At 41.7% G+C, this 21,173-nt stretch overlaps 1 pseudogene; it reads left to right on the forward strand.

Annotated features, from left to right (window-relative positions):
• Positions 1–6,315: 6,315 nt before the first annotated feature.
• On the forward strand, positions 6,316–19,135 carry LOC113893572 (annotated as a pseudogene).
• The last annotated feature ends 2,038 nt before the right edge of the window (positions 19,136–21,173 follow it).

Below are 21,173 nucleotides of genomic sequence, written 5' to 3' on the forward strand. Positions count from 1 at the left end.
AGCTATTAATATTTTCTGAAAGACAATATGTTAGGAACTTCCTTGCAGGTTACCTTTTCCTTGTTCAAGTCTTTCCACTCTGCCTTTGACCTGTCAAAGTAAGACACTTACCCAATTTATTCCAGGAGGAGCCATCCTAATCTGTTAATAGGGAAATTCAACCTCTGCTGTGACCCTGTGCTGTCCTCCTACTGGCCAACCTTTATTCTCTGCTTTTATGTAGAAGGAACTCAGTGCTGTATTTCTACAGCAGGCTCTCTTCTTTACATCTGTCATTTAGCTTCATTCTACTATTTACTTGTATTCTTTTTAAGGGGACCGAAATGGTTTATATAAATCTCTAATGTTAAAAACATTACAAAACATCTGTTATTGCCAAATTCAGACTGAAATTGAAGAAAGTAAGGAAAACCACTAGACCATTCAGGTATGACCTAAATCAAATCCCTTATGATTATACAGTGGAACTGAGAAATAGATTTAAGGGACTAGATCTGATAGATAGAGTGCCTGATGAACTATGGAATGAGGTTCATGACATTGTACAGGAGACAGGGATCAAGACCATCCCCATGGAAAAGAAATGCAAAAAAGTAAAATGGCTGTCTGAGGAGGCCTTACAAATAGCTGTGAAAAGAAGAGAAGCAAAAAGCAAAGGAGAAAAGGAAAGATATAAGCATCTGAATGCAGAGTTCCAAAGAATAGCAAGAAGAGATAAGAAAGCCTTCCTCAGTGATCAATGCAAAGGAATAGAGGAAAACAATAGAATGGGAAAGACTAGAGATCTCTTCCAGAAAATTAGAGATACCAAGGGAACATTTCATGCGAAGATGGGCTCAATAAAGGACAGAAATGGTATGGACCTAACAGAAGCAGAAGATATTAAGAAGAGGTGGCAGGAATACACAGAAGAAATATACAAAAAGATCTTCATGACCTACATAATCACGACGGTGTGATCACTGACCTCTAGCCAGACATCCTGGAATGTGAAGTCAAGTGGGCCTTAGAAAGCATCACTACGAACAAAGCTAGTGGAGGTGATGGAATTCCAGTTGAGCTATTTCAAATCCTAAAAGATGATGCTGTGAAAGTGCTGCACTCAATATGCCAGCAAATCTGGAAAACTCAGCAGGGGCCACAGGACTAGAAAAGGTCAGTTTTCACTCCAATCCCAAAGAAAGGCAATGCCAAAGAATGCTCAAACTACCGTACAATTGCACTCACCTTACATGCTAGTAAAGTAATGGTCAAAATTCTCCAAGCCAGGCTTCAGCAATATGAGAACCATGAACTTCCTAATGTTCAAGCTGGTTTTAAGAAAGGCAGTGGAACCAGAGATCAAATTGCCAACATCTGCTGGATCATCAAAAAAGCAAGAGAGTTCCATAAAAACATCTATTTCTGATTTATTGACTATGCCAAAGCCTTTGCCTGTGTGGATCACACTAAACTGTGGAAAATTCTGAAAGAGATGGGAATACCAGACCACCTGACCTGCCTCTTGAGAAACCTATATGCAGGTCAGGAAGCAACAGTTAGAACTGGACATGGAACAACAGACTGGTTCCAAATAGGAAAAGGAGTACGTCAAGACTGTACATTGTCACCCTGCTTATTTAACTTATATGCAGAGTACATCATGAGAAACGCTGGGCTGGAAGAAGCACAAGCTGGAAATCCAGATTGCTGGGAGAAATATCAATAAGCTCAGATATGCAGATGACACCACCCTTATGGCAGAAAGTGAAGAGGAATTAAAAAGCCTCTTGATGAAAGTGAAAGTGGAGAGTGAAAAAGTTGGCTTAAAGCTCAACATTCAGAAAACGAAGATCATGGCATCTGGTCCCACCACTTTATGGGAAATAGATGGAGAAACAGTGGAAACAGTGTCAGACTTTATTTTGGGGGGCTCCAAATTCACTGCAGATGGTGATTGCAGCCATGAAATTAAAAGACGCTTACTCCTTGGAAGAAAGTTATGACAAACCTAGATAGCATATTCAAAAGCAGAGACATTACTTTGCCAACAAAGGTTGGTCTAGTCAAGGCTATGGTTTTTCCAGTGGTCATGTATGGATGTGAGAGTTGGACTGTGAAGAAAGCTGAGCTCTGAAGAATTGATGCTTTTGAACTGTGGTGTTGGAGAAGACTCTTGAGAGTCCCTTGGACTGCAAGGAGATCCAACCAGCCCATTCTGAAGATCAGGCCTGGGATTTCTTTGGAAGGAATGATGCTAAAGCTGAAACTCCAGTACTTTGGCCACCTCATGTGAAGAGCTGACTCATTGGAAAAGACTCTGATGCTGGGAGGGATTGGGGACAGGAGGAGAAGGGGACAACAGAGGATGAGATGGCTGGATGGCATCACTGATTTGATGAATGTGAGGCTGAGTGAACTCCGGGAGTTGGTGATGGACAGAGAGGCCTGGTGTGCTGCGGTTCATGGGGTCACAAAGAATCGGACACGACTGAGCAACTGAACTGAACTGAATGCTAAAAACTAAACAGAACTAAATAATCTACAGAATTATATAGCCATCTTCTCCTTCCTCCTCTCTGCTAAGAGACTAAAGCAGGACCCAGGTCCTAACCCCTTCCAGAGTAGAAAGACTACTATTGACCTTAGGGGTAATCCATCCCAGTGAGGCAAGAACAAATCACAGCATACTCACATTTCACCTTGGGGTTCATTCAGAATATCAGATAGTTATTAAATAAGTGAATATTTGCTTTGTGAATTATAAACTATTAGATAAATATTGGGTTTAATGTTGTCTATTCTTTCTAGTCTTTCTCTGTCTAATAAGGAAAAGGTCATTACATTTGAGTGAAACACTTAGATGTGTTCCCTAATGAACCAAAACATTCCCCTGGAACAAAAACATAGCTGCAGCTGATCTGGTTGACTCCAAGATACATCTCCTCCCTAGGGAGGCTTTTCTTCAACCCCTACAAGAAAAGGAGTCTGTCTTGTTGATAGCAGCATATATAGAATAGAGTCAACAGTCTTCTGTGAGTATCCAGGGTTGGGGAGAAGCCAATACATGGAGCCTTCATAGGAGAGAATAAGGCTCATAGAAGAGAAGAACGTCCACAGACCTGTAAGCTGGCAGAAGAATTTAGTCCAGGGGTAAGACAATCAGGAGAGAAGATGTTGACTCCAAGCCCAAAGCAGGTCAGGTTTCCTTCTCTACTGAATCTGAGTACCTAGAAGTCATCTGGACCCACACTACTCTCTACCTACAGAGAGAACCACCTGTGACCCAAGCTAAACAAATCTGGAAGCTTGCCATATTTTTCTAATGTCTGTGTTAGTTCCAGGAAATTCCAATGAATGGGGCCCATATTTGCCAACATTCTTCTGGAGGCTCTAGGAAGAAACTTCATTTACCCCAATCTGACCCTCTTCAGGGAGCCTTAGTTTATTTTCATACTCAGAAACCATGCTGTAAATAACAACTGTTAACCCGATAGGAATCACCTCTATAAAACCAGCACAGGTAGGTGGGTTTGGATTTTCCACCACAAACACCCCCTTAGTCCTATAATCCCTCTTCTTCATAAGAATCCCTCCAATACTGAAGACTCATTGGAAAAGACCCTGAAGCTGGGAAAGACTTAAGGCAGGACGAGAAGGGGACAACAGAGGATGAGATGGTTGGATGGCATCACAGACTCAATGGACATGAGTTTGAGCAAACTCCAGGAGATGGTGAAGGACAGGGAAGCTTGGTGTGCTGCAGTACATGGGATCTCTAAGAGTCAGACACGACTGAGGAACTGAACAACAGTATTAAGACAGCTATCACATCTTCCATTTGTTTTGTCTTTTCCTGATTAAATATCTCCACATTCTTCAGATATTCCTCATACTTTATACGTGTGTGCCTGTGTGCTCAGTCGTGTCCAGCTCTTTCCAACCCCACAGGCTAAAGCCTGCCATGCTCCTCTGTCCGTAGAATTTCCCAGGCAAGAATACTGGAGTGGGTTGCCATTTCCTCCTCCAGGGGATCTTCCTGACCCAGGGATCGAACTCACATCTCCTGCATTGGCAGGCAGATTCTTTACCACTAAGCCATCTGGGAAGCCCGTACTTTATACCTACTAAATCCTAATTCATGATAATCCAAAAATTCTTGAAAAAAGCCTCAAATCTTTTCCACATGAATGGCTACCAAATCAGGTCTTAACCTTCCTGTATTTTTTCAGCTGACTGTTGAAGTCTACATGTGGATTGTATATGCGCCCTTGCTAAATTTCATCTTGTTTTTTAGTCTAGCGTTCCAAAAGACAAGAATATTTTGAATTATAATTTTATTATCTATAATATTGCTTTCCTTCTTTGATTCACATCATCTGAAGTTTGATAAGCCATGCATGTTTGCTATGGCTATCAAAGACACTGCTAAAACAGGAGAAGACAAGATCTATAAAGCCTTCTCCTTTTCACTAGAAGTCTTTCTCAGACTTTCAAAGGGTTATTAATGAATAATTTTGGTTATAGTAGCCAAACTAAGAGTATTCTCTTTAACCTCATAGTCATCATCCTTTCTATGACGCTTACTGGAACTGATATCCCCTTTTTCTACTCCTTTCTCCTGATTTACTAGATTGGTTTTGATCTACTAAATTATTATTAATACTATCAATAGAAGACATTATGTGAAGTTTCACACTGTGATTTGCTTTATATAGCTCCTGATGATACGTCCTTTGAGAATTCCAAATGTTCTGCAAAACATCTATTTAAGAATTTTACCAGGGATCAAGGTCAAATTCACTGGTTAACAAGAGCAATGATAATTTTCTGATCATAAGCATTGATTCAGAGTCCAGATTTGAAAAGTTTTGAGTCAGTGGACTGGTTTGTTGATTTGGTTAGTTTTACTGGCTTCTTCTCTTGCTCCATCTCTTTGCTAAACATAGAGTCCTATTTCACTCTCATTTCAAGTACCTCCCTAGCTTTTTAAGACGTCACTAGTAGCCAATGGAAATTTGCCGTATGAATCAGGGAACTCAAACGGAGGCTCTGTAACAACCTAGAGGGGTGGGAAAAGGTCGGAAGTGGGAGGGAGGTTCACAAGGGAGGGGACATATGTATACCCATGGCTAATTCATGTTGATGTATGACAGGAACCAAAGCAATATTGTAAAGCAATTATCCTTCAATTAAAAATAAATAAATGCTTAAAAAAGATGTCATTAGTACATAGAAGACAAAATATGTTCAAAAACATATGAAAGTACTCTATTTGCTCTATGCCTATACATCCCCTGTGACCAGGGGGTCTGCATGATGTCAGCTCAAGACCAGAAGGAGAGGTAGGACCAGGAAAAGAACACAAACACCCTGCATTCCTGCTGCCAGCCGCTAATGTGGAATGGCACCTTTCTTAACTTCAAAACTGAGAAAACTCTACATTATGTTGGGCCTTCTGGTTTCTCCAGACTAACACAGACACACACACACACACACACACACACACACACACACACACACCCTCTTTGACTTCCACCTCCAATCTTAATCATGGTTCCATCTCAAGCTCTGAATAGCAATATTTCAATACTCCCTCAGTTAGGGGAGGAACCAGAGATGCTTTCTTCCTTTTAGGAATCATTTAAATGTCTCATTCTCTATCCCAAGCATTAATTTCAGTTGCTAAAATTTTCCATGGCAATTTATTGTTGGAAAGTTATTATTATAACTTATTTATTTATTCTGCAAGTACTTATGGAGGTTTTCCTGTCTATTTGGTATTATCTTTCTGCAATAACTGAGAGAAAATAATCCTATGCAAGGGTAGATGTTTCTAAAAAATCTAGAGTTACGTGAGGTAAATGGGGCATTTGACCTATATAGGGAACATAATGCAGGAGAAACAAGAAAAAGAAAGTATCCTCAGTTTCCAACAAACTGATCAGAGACTGGGCAAAGTTTTAAAACGGCTTTATTAACAGTCACTAGGCCACTTGTCCAAGGAAGTCAAAAGAATGACTTCCCAGGACAGTGGGATCTGAGTTAATTCAGATCTTTCTCTATGGCATCTCTCATAGAGTAGATGATGTACATTGCTTATTAGGATTTCCAAGTCTCCTTTTCTTGGACAGTGAAAATAGTCTGACATGAGTGACTGCTTCAGGAATGTGCATGACCTCAGAGTACAACCATTTCCCCAAGAAGTCCTGAGCCCTCTCCTACTGTTCCAGAAGAGTTTACCAGGGATAGTTCTCCTGTTGATGCTCAGCCAAGATTGTCAGATAAACAGTTCACTCAGAAAGTATTTGGGAAAGCACTGTGAGACAGTAAACGATGCAGGAGGTTTGGAGTCAAGCAGACTTGGGTTCAAATCATGACCTTGAGTAACTGACTTAAAACTCACCGAGTCTAAGTTTCTCTTTTATAAACAGGAGACAATAAAGAATAGCCCAACAACAGAACAGCCTTAGAAAGGGTTAGGAGAGAAGCTGCAAGGTCATTCTTGGCTGTCACGTTGATGGGTTCTGTTTTTGCTCATCCTGGTTGACAGTAATTGCAGCTTGGTCTTTGTCTGTATTGTAGCAGTTAATGAACTAGAGGGAATATAGGGTGTGTTTCCTGGTTTGTGCCCCAGTCGTGACACTCTATTAGATGTCATGCAGTGAGGTGAAACCCAGCACCATTCTAAGTCTAATTATTATAAACTGATTTCTGTTTATTGGCCTAGTTAAGCTTTTGAAAATGTGTCTACTCTGTGAGTAGATGATACAGCAATGTCTAAGGCTTCCAAGAGAAATGCTGAACCAGGAAAAAGGGTGTATGAGAAGTGCCTCTGAGTGAGTCTCAGCAGATGCTAGTGGCAAGCGTGATTTTTCTATATATAGGTGAGCACAGAAGCATGATTAGTGTGGGTAATCAAAAATTGACTATATTCTAAGGTGTGTCTCACTGGAGTTATTGTGACACTAATATCAATAAAGCCGTTAGCAGCCATTTTATTTTTTTAGAATATTAATTAAATTCTCTACACATCTATTTTGTATATCTAAAATATAATGTGAAATGTCTGGATACCCGAGTCCTAAACTCTCTGACCTTGTGCTGCTTGGTTTCTTTGGATGGTTCTGTGTTCCTCATTTCCTATGTAGTTGTTGATGAAGGGGGAATTGATGAAGTAAAGAATTCAGCATTCACTAGTACTGTGTTACTCCCTGGTCTCATGTTCCAGAAAAAGCTAATAGCTGTTGTTTGTATGTAGTATGCTACAGTCAAACCCAGCCAGACCCAGGTCCTCCAAGGTCTCCAAGGTCTATTCCTGCCATCCTGTTCAGGCTGTCGCACCCCATAGATCATGCAGGCTGTGGCCACCGTGGGCACCATGATCACGACACGCAACCTCCACCTGCATTCTGCCTTAGTCAAGGTGAGCAAGACCTATCTTATCTCAGTGACTTATGTAGTTCATGGCCTCTCTTCCTTTCGTTACAAGGGACACGCCCTTAGTTTACAATTGTTGGAGCCCTGGAGGAGCACGGCGTTTTTCCACAGTTGGACTCGACATACTTGGACTCTGTTTTTACCACCAAGGTGACCAGAGATAAGTGACCCCATACAGAAAGGACTAAAGTCCTTCTTAAAAAATCTGTGGGGCACAATGTCATTTTTCCTTAAATCTCAGAAGTCTAAGTGGCCTTGTGGAGGTCAGGAGGAAAGAGCCCAACTTGGCTTTTACCAGTCAGTCCAACACAATCATTTGCTGGGAGATTTCAGAGACTTGTTTAATTAAGGTCATTTCCCCCTGAAATCAGGTTGTTTATGTAGGTCAGTGGTTCTTCCAGCCACAGTAACTGAGGGCAGTCACTCAGTCTCTTTTTTCCTATTTTGGATATGTGATGTCATCAAAGGGTCATGACTTCTTACTCAGTGAACCAGGATATAAGTGGAGTCCCACATTTCACGTGATCGGTTGTTTGCCCTCTAAGACTTTCAGCTGACTCCAACTCATGAAATATCACAAGGAAACTTGTTCCAACTAGTCAAAAAATGACCGTCACTATTATCTCTCTAGTACAGACAGGTAGACTGAGCCAATAAGCAGGAAGTTCGATAAGCCTATAAGTACTTCTTCACTGAATCCTGCATTGCTCTGTTTCCTTTATCACCATCTTTGTTACCTCAGTATTTGCCGAAGCATTTTTTGAGAAAACCAACTGGGTAGTAATGAATGTGAGGGTAAAGAAGAGGCCGCCTTGGGGCAGGAAAATGTGACAGTGACTTAGAGCTCAGGAATAGATGTCAGTGCTGCCCCTAAGTCACTGCACTAGCTGTGTTTACAGTCTGGGGCTGTGGCCAAGTCCAGACCCATCATTCCCAGCTTTGGACTGGGAAAGGAGTTTTCCTCAGACAAGGACTGTCTCAAGCTGTTGTTAGTGGCTTTATGTCTGACTCTTTCTCATCCCCTTTCCCTTCTAAATACTGGTTGCTTTCCAGTCCTGCCTTTTGGTGACAGGTTGGGAGGAGCCAACACACAGGAAATAGAATCTGTGGCTAGACAGGCTGTTTTATCACACTGAATTCTCTGTCCTCCTGACTCCTGATTGCCAATCTAGTTTTGCTCGCTCTTTAGTTTCCCATCATAGGACCTCTGACTCCTGGCTCTGCTCTGACTAAGGACTCCCTATTCTGGGTGCCCTCTCATATCTGAAGCCTTCTAAGGGCCCTCAGCTCCTGTCATCATTTAAAATGACCCAGCATTCATGTATTACCATGCACATTCTAACTCAGGAAGTTTTTGATGATGTGAGGGTATAGAAAAATTACAGAGGAAGACCTCAGTGACACTGCTGCCAGTCTCTTCTGTCATCAATGCATGTCCAGTGTCTCACCTCCAGCATCCATCTCTTAGATGACCGGTATGTGATCTATAGGAGAGGTCTTCTTCTCTGAGTCCTGGATTCAAAATTAAAAGCTGTTCCTAAACTGCTTTGGTACCAGATTGCAGTCTGTAAAAACAGCAGCAGTCCCCACACTCACCTTTTCCCTGATGATAACCCAACACTAGCTGTGGACATCTACAAAGGCATAAACCTGTTCAAATTTCTGATCTTTGCTCCTGGATCAATATTCTCAGCCTAGTATCTGGTCTTTTCCACGGGTTCACTTCAGAGCTCAGCATATCTTCTCTGGAGTATCTGTTTTCAGAGATTCGGATGCCAAACAGGATTTTGGATTACGTGGAAGGGATTAGAGGATCAGCCAAAAAGATGAATCGATTGTATCAGCAATTCCCAAACTTGTGTTGATAGTACACTGTTCTCTAGGTTTTAATTGGGGTGAGTAAAGAAAGCGCTCTTAGTATTCTTTTTTTTAATATGTATTCCCCACCCAGCCACAGTGGCTGGAGACTTTATTTATTTATTTATTTTGGCCACACTGTGTGGCATGTGGGATTGAGTTCCCTGACCAGGGTTTGAACACCCCCTACCTCCTATATTGGGGGCATGAAGTCTTAACCAGTGGACTACCAAGAAAGTCCCAGTAAAGTGGTCTTTATTGGGATCTCTTTGTCCCTTTTATCCTGGTTACACTGTAAACCTCCCAGAGTAGAATATATAGTATGTAGCGTCTCCAGAATTCATTTGCACTTTCTCTCCATTCCTATGACCATCTTCAAGAATACTGTGTTAAGGAATATGATTTGGGAAATGTGTTGTAAACTTTTTTTTAATAGTTTACATATGAGCTGAGGATAAAGGCTTTAGAAGCCTAGAGAAGAGAAGGGACTAGGCTGAGGAGGAATGGGGGCCCATCCAGCAGAATTTAGGTTGAAAGCCTCTAGAATGAGGTCAGGACCCGAGTCTAGCTTCTGGGACAGTGCCAGCACAGCGCTTGGTAGAGGTGGGTGCATAGCCAGGAATGGGGAGAAGTGACACCAAGGATATGTTTGGGGTGTTGTCTCAGATGATCTCTCTCCCTTACCTCTCCAGGGGGTTGTGCTGGGGTGTTACTTCAGGCCTTCTGCTCTCTGCATCTGGGTGGTGGGGATCCTGGCTGCGGGGCAGAGCTCCACCATGACAGGAACCTATTCCGGGCAGTTTGTCATGGAGGTACGTGCTGCTGTGACTGGGATGGACAAGAGGAAGGGGACGTTGCCCTTTTGTCCCTTCTTAATTCCATGCCTCTAAGATTTTCCTGAACCTCCCCAGACCTTTTTCTGTTTCCTCTTCCAGACATTCATCCTGCTTCTGTGTTTTCTTCCAGGGATTCCTAAACCTAAAATGGTCATGCTTTGCCTGAGTGAGTCTGACCCGCTCTATTGCCATCATCCCCATTGGGTTTGTGGCCATCTTCCAAGATGTGGAGCATCTAACAGGGATGAATGACATCCTGAATGTTCTTCAGAGCTTACAGGTGAGGAGGGAACTGGGGAAACTCACATCCCATTGAGTCAGGAGGCATTCTGTATTGCCCTTAGGTACCAAGCCTAGTGTGGGTGTGGGGAAAATTCAGAGGAAGAAAGAGGCACAGTCTTGGTCTATGGTGAACGCATATGAAGTCTCTGGAATCTAAAAGGCTTTTAGAAGTGGCTTGTTTTTTTCCTAAGCCTGTTGAATGGGAATTATAAGCTGTAATTACATATAGAACACAAAATTATTATTCATTAATCCAAGCAAACATTAAATAATGTAAAGGAGACTGTTGGGTATTATGGAGATTAAGAAGACAAGGCAGATATAAATTTTCTAGACATTGTGAGCATAATTGATGCTAGGTTCATGCTACACATTTCCACATAACCCTCCAGCATGTTGCGATGACAGGAATCATTTCTCACAGAGTAGATGAGGCAGGGTCTGTGGTTCCCTTTTGCTAAAGTGCTGCCCTCTGGGTGTTACAGGACTCCCAGTAGCCCTATGTGATCTTAGTTTTTTCTTTTGCAGCTTCCTTTTGCTCTCATATCCATCCTCACGTTTAGGAGCTTGCAGCCGGTGATGAGCAAATTTGCCAATGGATTGTGAGTGCACTTCTTTTAGTTCCCAGAGATGTGGGGGGAAATGGTATCTTCATCAAACAGGCCAGTCAGAAAATCCATCTTAGGGGAACTATATGCTTGAAGAGGCGACTGCTAGAGCTGCCCCTTTAATCTCTGACTTAGAAAACAGAGACTGCTGGGGGCTTCCCTCGTGGTCCAGTGGTTGAGACTCTGCCTTCCAGTGCAGGGGGTGCCAGTTCAATCCCAGGTCAGGGGACTAAGGTCCCACAGGGACCAACAGGGTGTGACCAAAAATTCAAAATAAATAAACACAACATTGTAAATCAACTATATGTCTATTTTTTAAAAATTAAAGAAAAGAAAATAGAGATAGTGAATGTAACAAAGGAGGGAAAGCACAATTTTTTATTTCTGGGAGTTTTTCAGCTTTTAAGGCTTTAAATCTTCAACTTCAGCCACTGAAAGTTAAAGCATCTTAATTCCATGTTAAATGATCTCGACGAGAGAGGCATAAGCTAATACCTTTTATTAGCTAAAGAATGTGGGATATTTGAAACGAATTGTTGGATCTCTGGGGACTCATTACTTTTTCAGTTGTAGGCTTGTTGCCTTTGTAAGGACTTAAATAATAGAGATTATTTGATAGTGTTTTTCTTTTCCTCTTTCTCCCTATCATTGTGTAACTTTGGCTCATTTAACCTAATTTGGGACATAAGAAGCAATTTTCAGATTATTTTGAAATGCTGCTTCCTCCTGTCCTGTAATCCCCAAAAACACAGTGTCTTTTTCTGTTTGTGGAGAGGTTGGACTATTCCACCAATAACTGTGCTGATCTTTTGACAGAGGCTGGAGGATTGTAGGCAGTATCATGGTCCTTATCATCTGTTTAATCAACATGTACTTTGTCATGGTTTATGTGCAGGGTCTAGGGCACGTGGCATTGTACGTGGTGGCTGCAGTGGTCAGTGTAGCTTATCTGAGCTTTGTGTTTTATTTGGTAAGTCTGGGAGGAGGCAGGGGTGGTCAAGGTGGGGCTAATGCTCAGAAGAGAAAGGACCCAAAAGAGCACGTAGTAATCTGTCTTCAGTTTATGACACAATTTACATGAAATCGTTAAACCAGTTGTGACTAAAGAATATTTTTAACCATAAAATTTTCACTTGATTCCTAAGAGCTGTCATTTTTCTATTTCTGTCACTCTGTCTGGTTTCTATTCCTATAATTCCTAACTGGAGAGTGTAGTATGTTTGAAGAGCTCAAAGAAGATCGGCCGTGTAGAAAGTAGAGAGTGGTACGAGATGGGGTTGGAGAAGGGAGCTGTGTCATGTGATTTCAGATCTTTGGAGGGCAGCACATGTGGGTTCACAGCTCTGCCCAGCTCTACTACTTAATAGCTGTCCAATGATGACACAAGTAAATACTGATAACCTCTTGTTGTATTATTCTAGAATTAATAAAATGATGGTTATAAAACATAGCTCCATAGAAAAAGAATGCAAAAAAAAAAAAAGAAAAAGAATGCAAAGTTATGTATTCCTGGATAATCAAAAAAATTGTCAAAAGTCTAGAGTAAATTACGTAAAATTGGTAGTAGTAGTTGCTTTAGTATGGTGGGATGGTGGATATTATTCTTTTCTCTATTTTTCAGTTCTTCTGTAACATTACTTACATTAATGAAAAGCAGCTACAGCAACAACACATCCACCTCCCTATTCTACACAGGTTTCTCTTAAAAACACAGGGCTGAAGGTTAGGGACTTCAGAATTTACACCATATCTATGACAAAGAATGGCAAGGCAGGAGGGTGGAAATGCCCTGCTTATCTCTATAACATTTACCTAGTCCCCATGCCAGTGTCTGCCAGAGGGTAGGTACTTGATTGGGAAAAAAATTTTAGTGAATATTGAAAAATTATGTCTTAGATAGATATATCTCTGCCTTTTTCTTCCCCAGTAAACCATGGGCACACTAAGATTATGCTGACCTATAATATCAGGACTTCTGGTTGTTGGTGTTGTTCAGTCACTAAGTTGTGTCTGACTCATTGTGACACCATGGACTGCAGCATGCCAGCCTTCCCTGTCCATCACCATCTCCCAGAGTTTGCTCAAACTCATGTCCATTGAGTCAGTGATGCCATCCAGCCACCTAGTCCTCTATCATCCCCTTCTCCTCCTGCCCTCAATCTTTCCCAACATTAGAGTCTTTTTCAATGAGTCAGCTCTTCACATGAGGTGGCCAAAGTACTGCAGCTTCAGCTTCAGCATCAGTCCTTCCAATGAAGGACTGGTTGATTTCCTGACTATTCATGGTTGATTTCCTTTAGGATTGGCTGGTTGGATCTTCTTGCAGTCCAAGGGACTCGCAAGAGTCTTCTCCAACACCACAGTTCAAAAGCATCAATTCTTCAGTGCTCAGCTTTCTTTATAGTCCAACTCTCACATCCATACATGATTACTGGAAAAACCAGAGCTTTAACTCTATGGATCTTTGTTGGCAAAGTAATGTCTCTGCTTTTCAGTATGCTGTCTAGGTTTGTCACAGCTTTTCTTCCAAGGAGCAAGTGTCTTTTAATTTCATGGCTACAATCACTGGCTGTAGTGATTTTGCAGCCCAAAATAAAATAAAGTCTGTCACTGTTTTCATTGTTTCCCCAACTATGTCATGAAGTTGAAAGTTTGCTGCCATGAGCCGTGAACAATGTCAGGATTCTTGGCCTCCGGAGGAAAAGAATTTGATCGTGAGCCAGTGATGAGCTTGATGGTACAGAGCTTTTTGTTTAATAAAGTTTTATTAAAGTATAAAATAGATAGAGAAATCTTCTGACATAGACATCAGAAGGGGACAGAAAGAGTCCCCCATCACTAGTCTTTAGCTATGAGTAATATATCTATTAGCAAACTGCTAATTAGAGAAAGGAAACACCTCAAAATTGAGAGTTGCACCATGCCCCTCACCCACAACATGCATTTTGAGATAGCATTGGCACAAGATGAGTCATCCCCAGGCATAAAGCAATTGACATGAATTGTAAAGAAAGGCAGATTTCCAAGCAAATACATAGCAAATTAATATAGCTTATATGCAGGTCAGGAAGCAACAGTTAGAACTGGACATGGAACAACATACTGGTTCCAAATAAGAAAAGGAGTACATCAAGGCTATATATTCTCACCCTGCTTATTTAACTAATATGCAGGGTACATCATGAGAAATGCTGGGCTGGAAGAAGCACAAGCTGGAATCAAGATTGCCGGGAGAAATATCAATAACCTCAGATATGCAGATGACACCACCCTTATGGCAGAAAGTGAAGAGGAACTAAAAAGCCTCTTGATGAAAGTGAAAAAGGAGAGTGGAAAAGTTGGCTTAAAGCTCAACATTCAGAAAACGAAGATCATGGCATCTGGTCCCATCACTTTATGGGAAATAGATGGGGAAACGGTGGAAACAGTGTCAGACTTTATTTTTTTGGGCTCCAAAATCACTGCAGATAGTGACTGCAGCCATGATATTAAAAGACGCTTACTCCTTGGAAGGAAAGTTATGACCAACCTAGATAGCATATTGAAAAGCAGAGACATTATTTTGCCAACAAAGGTCCGTCTAGTCAAAGCTATGGTTTTTCCAGTGGTCATGTATGGATATAAGAGTTGGACTGTGAAGAAGGCTGAGCGCCGAAGAATTGATGCTTTTGAACTGTGGTGTTGGAGAAGACTCTTGAGAGTCCCATGGATTGCAAGGAGATCCAACCAGTCCATTCTAAAGGAGATCAGCCCTGGGATTTCTTTGGAAGGAATGATGCTGAAGCTGAAACTCCAGTACTTTGGCCACCTCATGCGAAGAGTTGACTCATTGGAAAAGCCTCTGATGCTGAGAGGGATTGGGGGCAGGAGGAGAAGGGGATGACAGAGGATGAGATGGCTGGATGGCATCACTGACTTGATGGACATGAGTTTGTGTGAACTCCGGGAGTTGGTGATGGACAGGGAGGCCTGGCATGCTGGGATTCATGGGGTCGCAAAGAGTCGGACACGACTGAGCAACTGAACTGAACTGAACTGAAGAAAGATATTTCCATGAGAAAAATGCATTGGTTAGCTCAAGGTTTGAGATAAAGTTCAGGCAGAATCAGGTGTCACCATGACAACATAGATTAGAAGAGAAAAGAAAAAAATAGTCTGCCACTAGCAGTTTTATTTCCTCCTGCCACTTGGGGTCTTCTGGCCTCCCTACCAAGACTACCATTAACACTCTCAAAGTGATGGGACCAGAGGCCATGATCTTAGTTTTTTGAATGTTGAGTTTCAAGCCAGCTTTTTCAGTCTCTTCTTTCACCTTCATCAAGAGGCTCTTTAGTTCCTTTTTGCTTTCTGCCATAGGGTGGTGTCATCTGCATATCTGAGGTTATTGATATTTCTGCCAGCAATCTTGATCCCTGCTTGTGATTCTTCCAGCCTGGCATTTCGCATGATGTACTCTGCATATAAGTTAAATAAACAGGGTGAAGATACACAGCCTTGACGCACTCCTTTGCTAATTTTGAACCTGTTTATTGTTTCATGTTTGGTTCTAACTGTTGCTTCTTGACCTGCATATAGGTTCCTCAGAGACAGCTAAGGTGGTCTGGTATTGCCATCTCTGTAAAAATTTTCTATAGTTTGTTGTGATCCACACATTCAAAGGTTTTAGCATAGTCAATAGAGCAGAAGTAGATGTTTTTCTGGAATCCTCTTACTTTTTCTATGATCCAACAGATGTTGGCAATTTGATCTCTGGTTTCTCTGCCTTTTCTAAATCCAACTTGTATATCTAGAAGTTCTCGATTCATGTACTGTTGAAGCCTAGCTTGGAGGATTTTGAGCATGACCTTGCTAGCATGTAAAATGAGTGCAATTGTGCAATAGTTTGAACAATCTTTGGCATTGCCCTTCTTTGGGACTGGAATGAAAATTGATCATTTCCAGTCCTGTGGCCACTGCTGAGTTTTCCAAATTTGCTGGCATATTGAGTGCATTACTTTAACAGGATCATCTTTTAGGATTTGAAATAGCTCAACTGGAATTCTATCACCTCTACTAGCTTTGTTCATAGTGATGCTTCCTAAGGCACTCTTGACTTCACGCTCCAGGATGTCTGGCTCTAGGTGAATGATCACACCATCATGTTATCCATCATTAAGATCTTTTTTGTATAGTTCTTCTGTGTATTCTTGCCACCTCTTTTTAATATCTTCTGCTTCTGTTAGGTCCATACCATTTCTGTCCTTTATTGTGCCTATTTTTGCATGAAATGTTCCCTTGGTATCTCTAATTTTCTTGAAGAGATCTCTAGTCTTTCCCATTCTATTGTTTTCCTCTATTTCTTTGCACCATTCAGTTAGGAAGGCTTTCTTATCTCTCCTTGCTATTCTTTGGAACTCTACAAATTCAGATGGGTATATCTTTCCTATTCTCCTTTGCCTTTCACTTCTCTTCTTTTCTCAGCTATTTGTGAGGCCTCCTCTGACAGCCATTTTGCCTTTTTGCATTTCTTTCTCTTGGGGATGGTTTTGAACACTGCCTCTTGCACAATGTTACGAATCTCCATCCATAGTTCTTCAGGCACTCTAACAGAACTAATCCCTTGAATCTATTTGTCACTTCTACTGTATAATCATAAATGATTTGCTTTAGGTCATACCTGAATAACCTAGCAGTTTTCCCTACTTTCTTCAATTTAAGTCTGAATTTTGCAGTAAGGAGTTCCTGATCTGAGCCACACTCAGCTCCTGGTCTTGTTTTTGCTGGGAATATCATGGGTATAATAAAACAATGAATATAAATTATAAACTATAATATCATCAGAATGGAATATAAAAGAGTTGGCCAGGAGTGATAAAAATATATTTATTGTCTAATTCCTCTTCCACTTTTAATTTAAGTTCAGAGTAACTTACATTTTTTAGCATAAGGATCAGTTCCCAGTAAAGACTTACATTGGGAAATTAGGTTCTCAGTCTTGTCTTTGTTCCTATTGCTAGTAGGTCATCCTGTATGGGTTATTTTTGTTTGCCTTGGTTCCATTTATCACTAATAATATAGAGTGGCTGTTAAAATTCCTAGGTAATGAAAGGAAGCTGCAAGTTAGCTATTGAAATGTTCAGTTCAGTTCAGTTCAGTCCCTCAGTCATGTCCAACTCTTTGCGACCCCATGAATCGCAGCACGCCAGGCCTCCCTGTCCATCACCAACTCGTGGAGTTTACTCAAACTCATGTCCATTGAGTCAGTGATGTCTTCCAGCTATCTCATCCTCTGTCATCCCCTTCTCCTCCTGCCTCCAATCTTTCCCAGCATTGGGGTCTTTTCAAATGAGTCAGTTCTTCGTAACAGGTAGCCAAAGTATTGGAGTTTCAGCTTCAGCATCAGTCCTTCCAATGAATATTCAGGACTGATTTCCTTTAGGATGGACTGGTTGGATCTCCTTGCAGTCCAAGAGACTCTCAAAAGTCTTCTCCAACACCACAGTTCAAAAGCATAAATTCTTCAGCACTCAGCTTTCTTTATAGTTCAACTCTCACATCCATACATGACTACTGGAAAAATCATTCCTTTGAGTAGATGGACTTTTGTTGGCAAAGTAATGTCTCTGCTTTTTAATATGCTGTCTACGTTGGTCTTAACTTTTCTTCCAAGGAGCAAGCATCTTTTAATTTCATGGCTGCAATCACCATCTGCAGTGATTTTGGAGCCCGAAAAAATAAAGTCAGCCACTGTTTCCACTGTTTCCCCATCTATTTGCCATGAAGTGATGGGACCAGACGCCATGATCTTAGTTTTCTGAATGTAAGCCAACTTTTCACTCTCCTTTTTCACTTTCATCAAGAGTATCAGTTGGTATTAGTTGGATCGTTCTAATTCTGAAGTCTCTTGTTGATGAGTGATATTTCTGTCTAAAAGCCCAGTGCTTCTTGACAGCCTGGCCATATTTCTCCCCACTGTTACCACCTTTGACACCCAGGCAGCTGATGTTGTTATCAACTGTACTCTTCCTCCTTGTATCTTTCCCCCTCTCTCCTTTTCTTGCTGTCTAACATTTTTCCTTTCTCTTCTTTCTTAATCATTAGATGTTCTCCATGTCAAGTTTTCCTTTCAACCATAAAACTGCAAGTCCTTGAAAATCAAAAGAACAGTCTTCACTTTTCTGAAAAGTTCATCATTTCACAACAAGTACCATGTCAAACCGTCTCCCAGAGATGCCCTCTCACTCTTCTTTATTTCTCTGAAAGTGGCCACAGTGGTTTGGCTGTCCTCCATTCCCACACGACGTGACAAGGCCAGTGGGGCCAGCTCCTGGTGGTCCTTACCTTCGCTGGAGATGAACTGAGACTCTAAGCCTGAGACTGAACATGACGTTCCTGCTGCTCCTTATCACCACTTCTCATCTCTGTCCCCTGTCTCTTTTCCTCCAGCTTTTCAGTCTCAGAGTTACCTGTCACCACCCACAGTCCCTGCAGAGCCCAGAGATTTCTCCCTGAAGGAAAGGTTCTGGAGAAATCAGAGGAATTAATGAAGACTGCAACCAATTCCCAACTTGTGCTGATGTCCCAGGGGGTGAAGAGCATGAGTGTTCTCTCATTAGAATTGTTGAATCTTCCAAGTAATAGCTCGTTTAGGAGCATCCTGTGTCTTCCTGTTCCTTTTAATAATAATATATTTCCCAAATTTAATAGGGGAAATTCTTTATCTCGTAAATATGAGGAGTGGGAGATCTATTTAAAAAACGTTATGGAGGTAACTCCACGGGTTTACCTGGAGAATGCTGTCCCCTGTGATCAGACACTGACAGGGCTTCCCATCTGGAGCCTCAGGCCCCTCGGAAGGCGGGGCAGACCGGACCCTCCTCCCTCAGGTGGGCCTCCCCCGGGGCAATCCGCATGTGGGCCCACCTCAGAGCAGAAGTCTGTACTGGCCAATGGCAGGTAGCTGGCTAGAGATACGAACAAAAGAAAAGTGACTAAAAGCTTGGGACCACCCCGGGGGCGGCCTCAGGAGCCTGGCCCAACCCAACAGCACCTCTAGGGAGCTCTTGTGGTCCGGATGCTGCCGGAAAGACAGAGGAAGAAGTCCTGAAGAGGGTGGAAGGCCTGGGTGTGGGCGTTACGGAGAGAGGCCGCTAGAGGGCGCGGAAGCTCTGAGGCTCTGGGGCCAGACTTGCAGCCTTGGAGATGGGGTCAGCCCACTCAGAGCCCAGAGAGGAGGGGTTGGTTACCGAAGGCCTCTGACTCTCTGGCCCACATTCCCTTGCCTCACAGAAGGACAGAGAGAGGTCTGCCTTCAGCATCTGATGGGGTACTTCCAGCCTGGTCTTGCAACCCAGTGGGCAGCCGTCTGCAGTCTGACTGCCTTTTGTGTCTCGAGAGACAGGACTTGGGACTCAGAAATACGTTGACTCTTAAGCTTTCAGTTTTCAAGCTGCAGGCTGCGTGGGTGGTAGCATGTGGAAAACTGGCATGGTGGCCATGAATGTGGAGTGTGTGAAAGTGGTGGTATTTTGGCGGGTGGAGAGTTCTTCCTTGTGCCCTCTTTCTGGAGATTTCTCCCCAGACCTCCCTCTTCCCTCTCCATCTGAGCCTCTTCCTCCTGTCCCCACACCCCTGCCAGGTGGAAGTGACCCTAATGTTCATAGCAGCATTATTTACAGTACTATTTACAAAACATGGAAGCAACCTAAATGTCCATCAATGGGTGAATGGATAAAGAAAGAAGATGTGATACATATATATAGATATATAGAGAGAGATATAGATAGATAGATAGATATAGATATGATGGGATATTACTCAGCCATAAAAAAGAATTAAATAATGCTGTTTGCACCGAGACAGACCCAGAGATTATCATACTAAGTGAAGTAAGCCAATATATGATATTGCTTCTATGTTGAATCTATAAAATGATACAAATGAACTTATTTATAAAACAGAAACAGACTCACAACCACAGATATTGTTATCAAAGGGAAAAGGGGGGTAGGTAAGGGATAAATTAGAAAGTTGGGATTAACAATACACACTACTAAGAATAATATAGATAACCAATAAGGACCTACTGTATAGCACAGGAAATTCTACTTTGTACTTTGTAATAACCTATAAGGGAAAAGAATCTGAAAAGGAACATATATATATATATATATACACAAAGTCGCTTCTTTCATATCCAACTCTTTGCAACCCTATGGACTATAACTTGCCAGGCTCCTCTGTCCATGGGATTCTCCAGGCAAGAGTACTGGAGTGGGTTGCCAGGCCCTTTTCCAGGGCATCTTCCTGATCCAGGGATCAAACCCATGTCTCATGTCTCCTGCATTGAAGGCAGGTTCTTTATCACTAGCACCATCTGTAAAGTATATATATATATATATATATATATATATATATATATATATATATAACTGGATCACTATGTTTTATACCTGAAACTAACATGATACTGTAAATCAACTATACTTCAATTTTTTAAATTTTTTCTAAGATTTTCAGTTACAGGAAAAAAAAAAAAAATCTTTTGAGTATCCAAACCAACATTTGCCTAAGATCAGTATCTGGTTCTCTAATGAATTCTCTACAAAAAGAAGACAGAGATGCCCAGTGGGCTTCCCTTAAAGTGGGGAAACACAACAGCCCCCTTTGAATGGTCCTTCATACTATCCACTATGGTGAATGAACTGAAGATTGAATCACCAATCGTGTAAACAGGTATGGCCAGTATCCTGGGACAAGCATGCACTTGTCCATTAACTTGGGGCCATCCCATTCAAGGTAGCCTATCCTCTTTAGCAGGGAATGGGTCACTGCCAGAGGAACTAATTAATGGAGAAGGGCATAGACTGTGAGGATGAACTCTTGAGAACCCCACAGAAAACCCCTAGACTCACTTTACCCATCATATAATGTGTTCCACGTGTTATTAACTGTGCTGTGGAAACACTGCAGGACATTCTCCATACTGCATTCTACTCTTAGGAATTCAAAATGCTTTTTAAAGTAAATCAACTTGTAACTCTCAGATGAACATCTTTGGACACTAACCTTTCTTGAGATATAATTTGAGAAATGGAGCTCTTGGGTATGTGATTATAGCTGAAGAGCTAGTTTTCACTATTGAGAGTAAGGGAAGCTAGACACAAAAGAGGACCTGTAAAGTTCAACCACA

The sequence above is a fragment of the Bos indicus x Bos taurus genome, chromosome 5 (genome assembly GCF_003369695.1).
Source record: "Bos indicus x Bos taurus breed Angus x Brahman F1 hybrid chromosome 5, Bos_hybrid_MaternalHap_v2.0, whole genome shotgun sequence".
Lineage (NCBI taxonomy): Eukaryota > Metazoa > Chordata > Mammalia > Artiodactyla > Bovidae > Bos > Bos indicus x Bos taurus.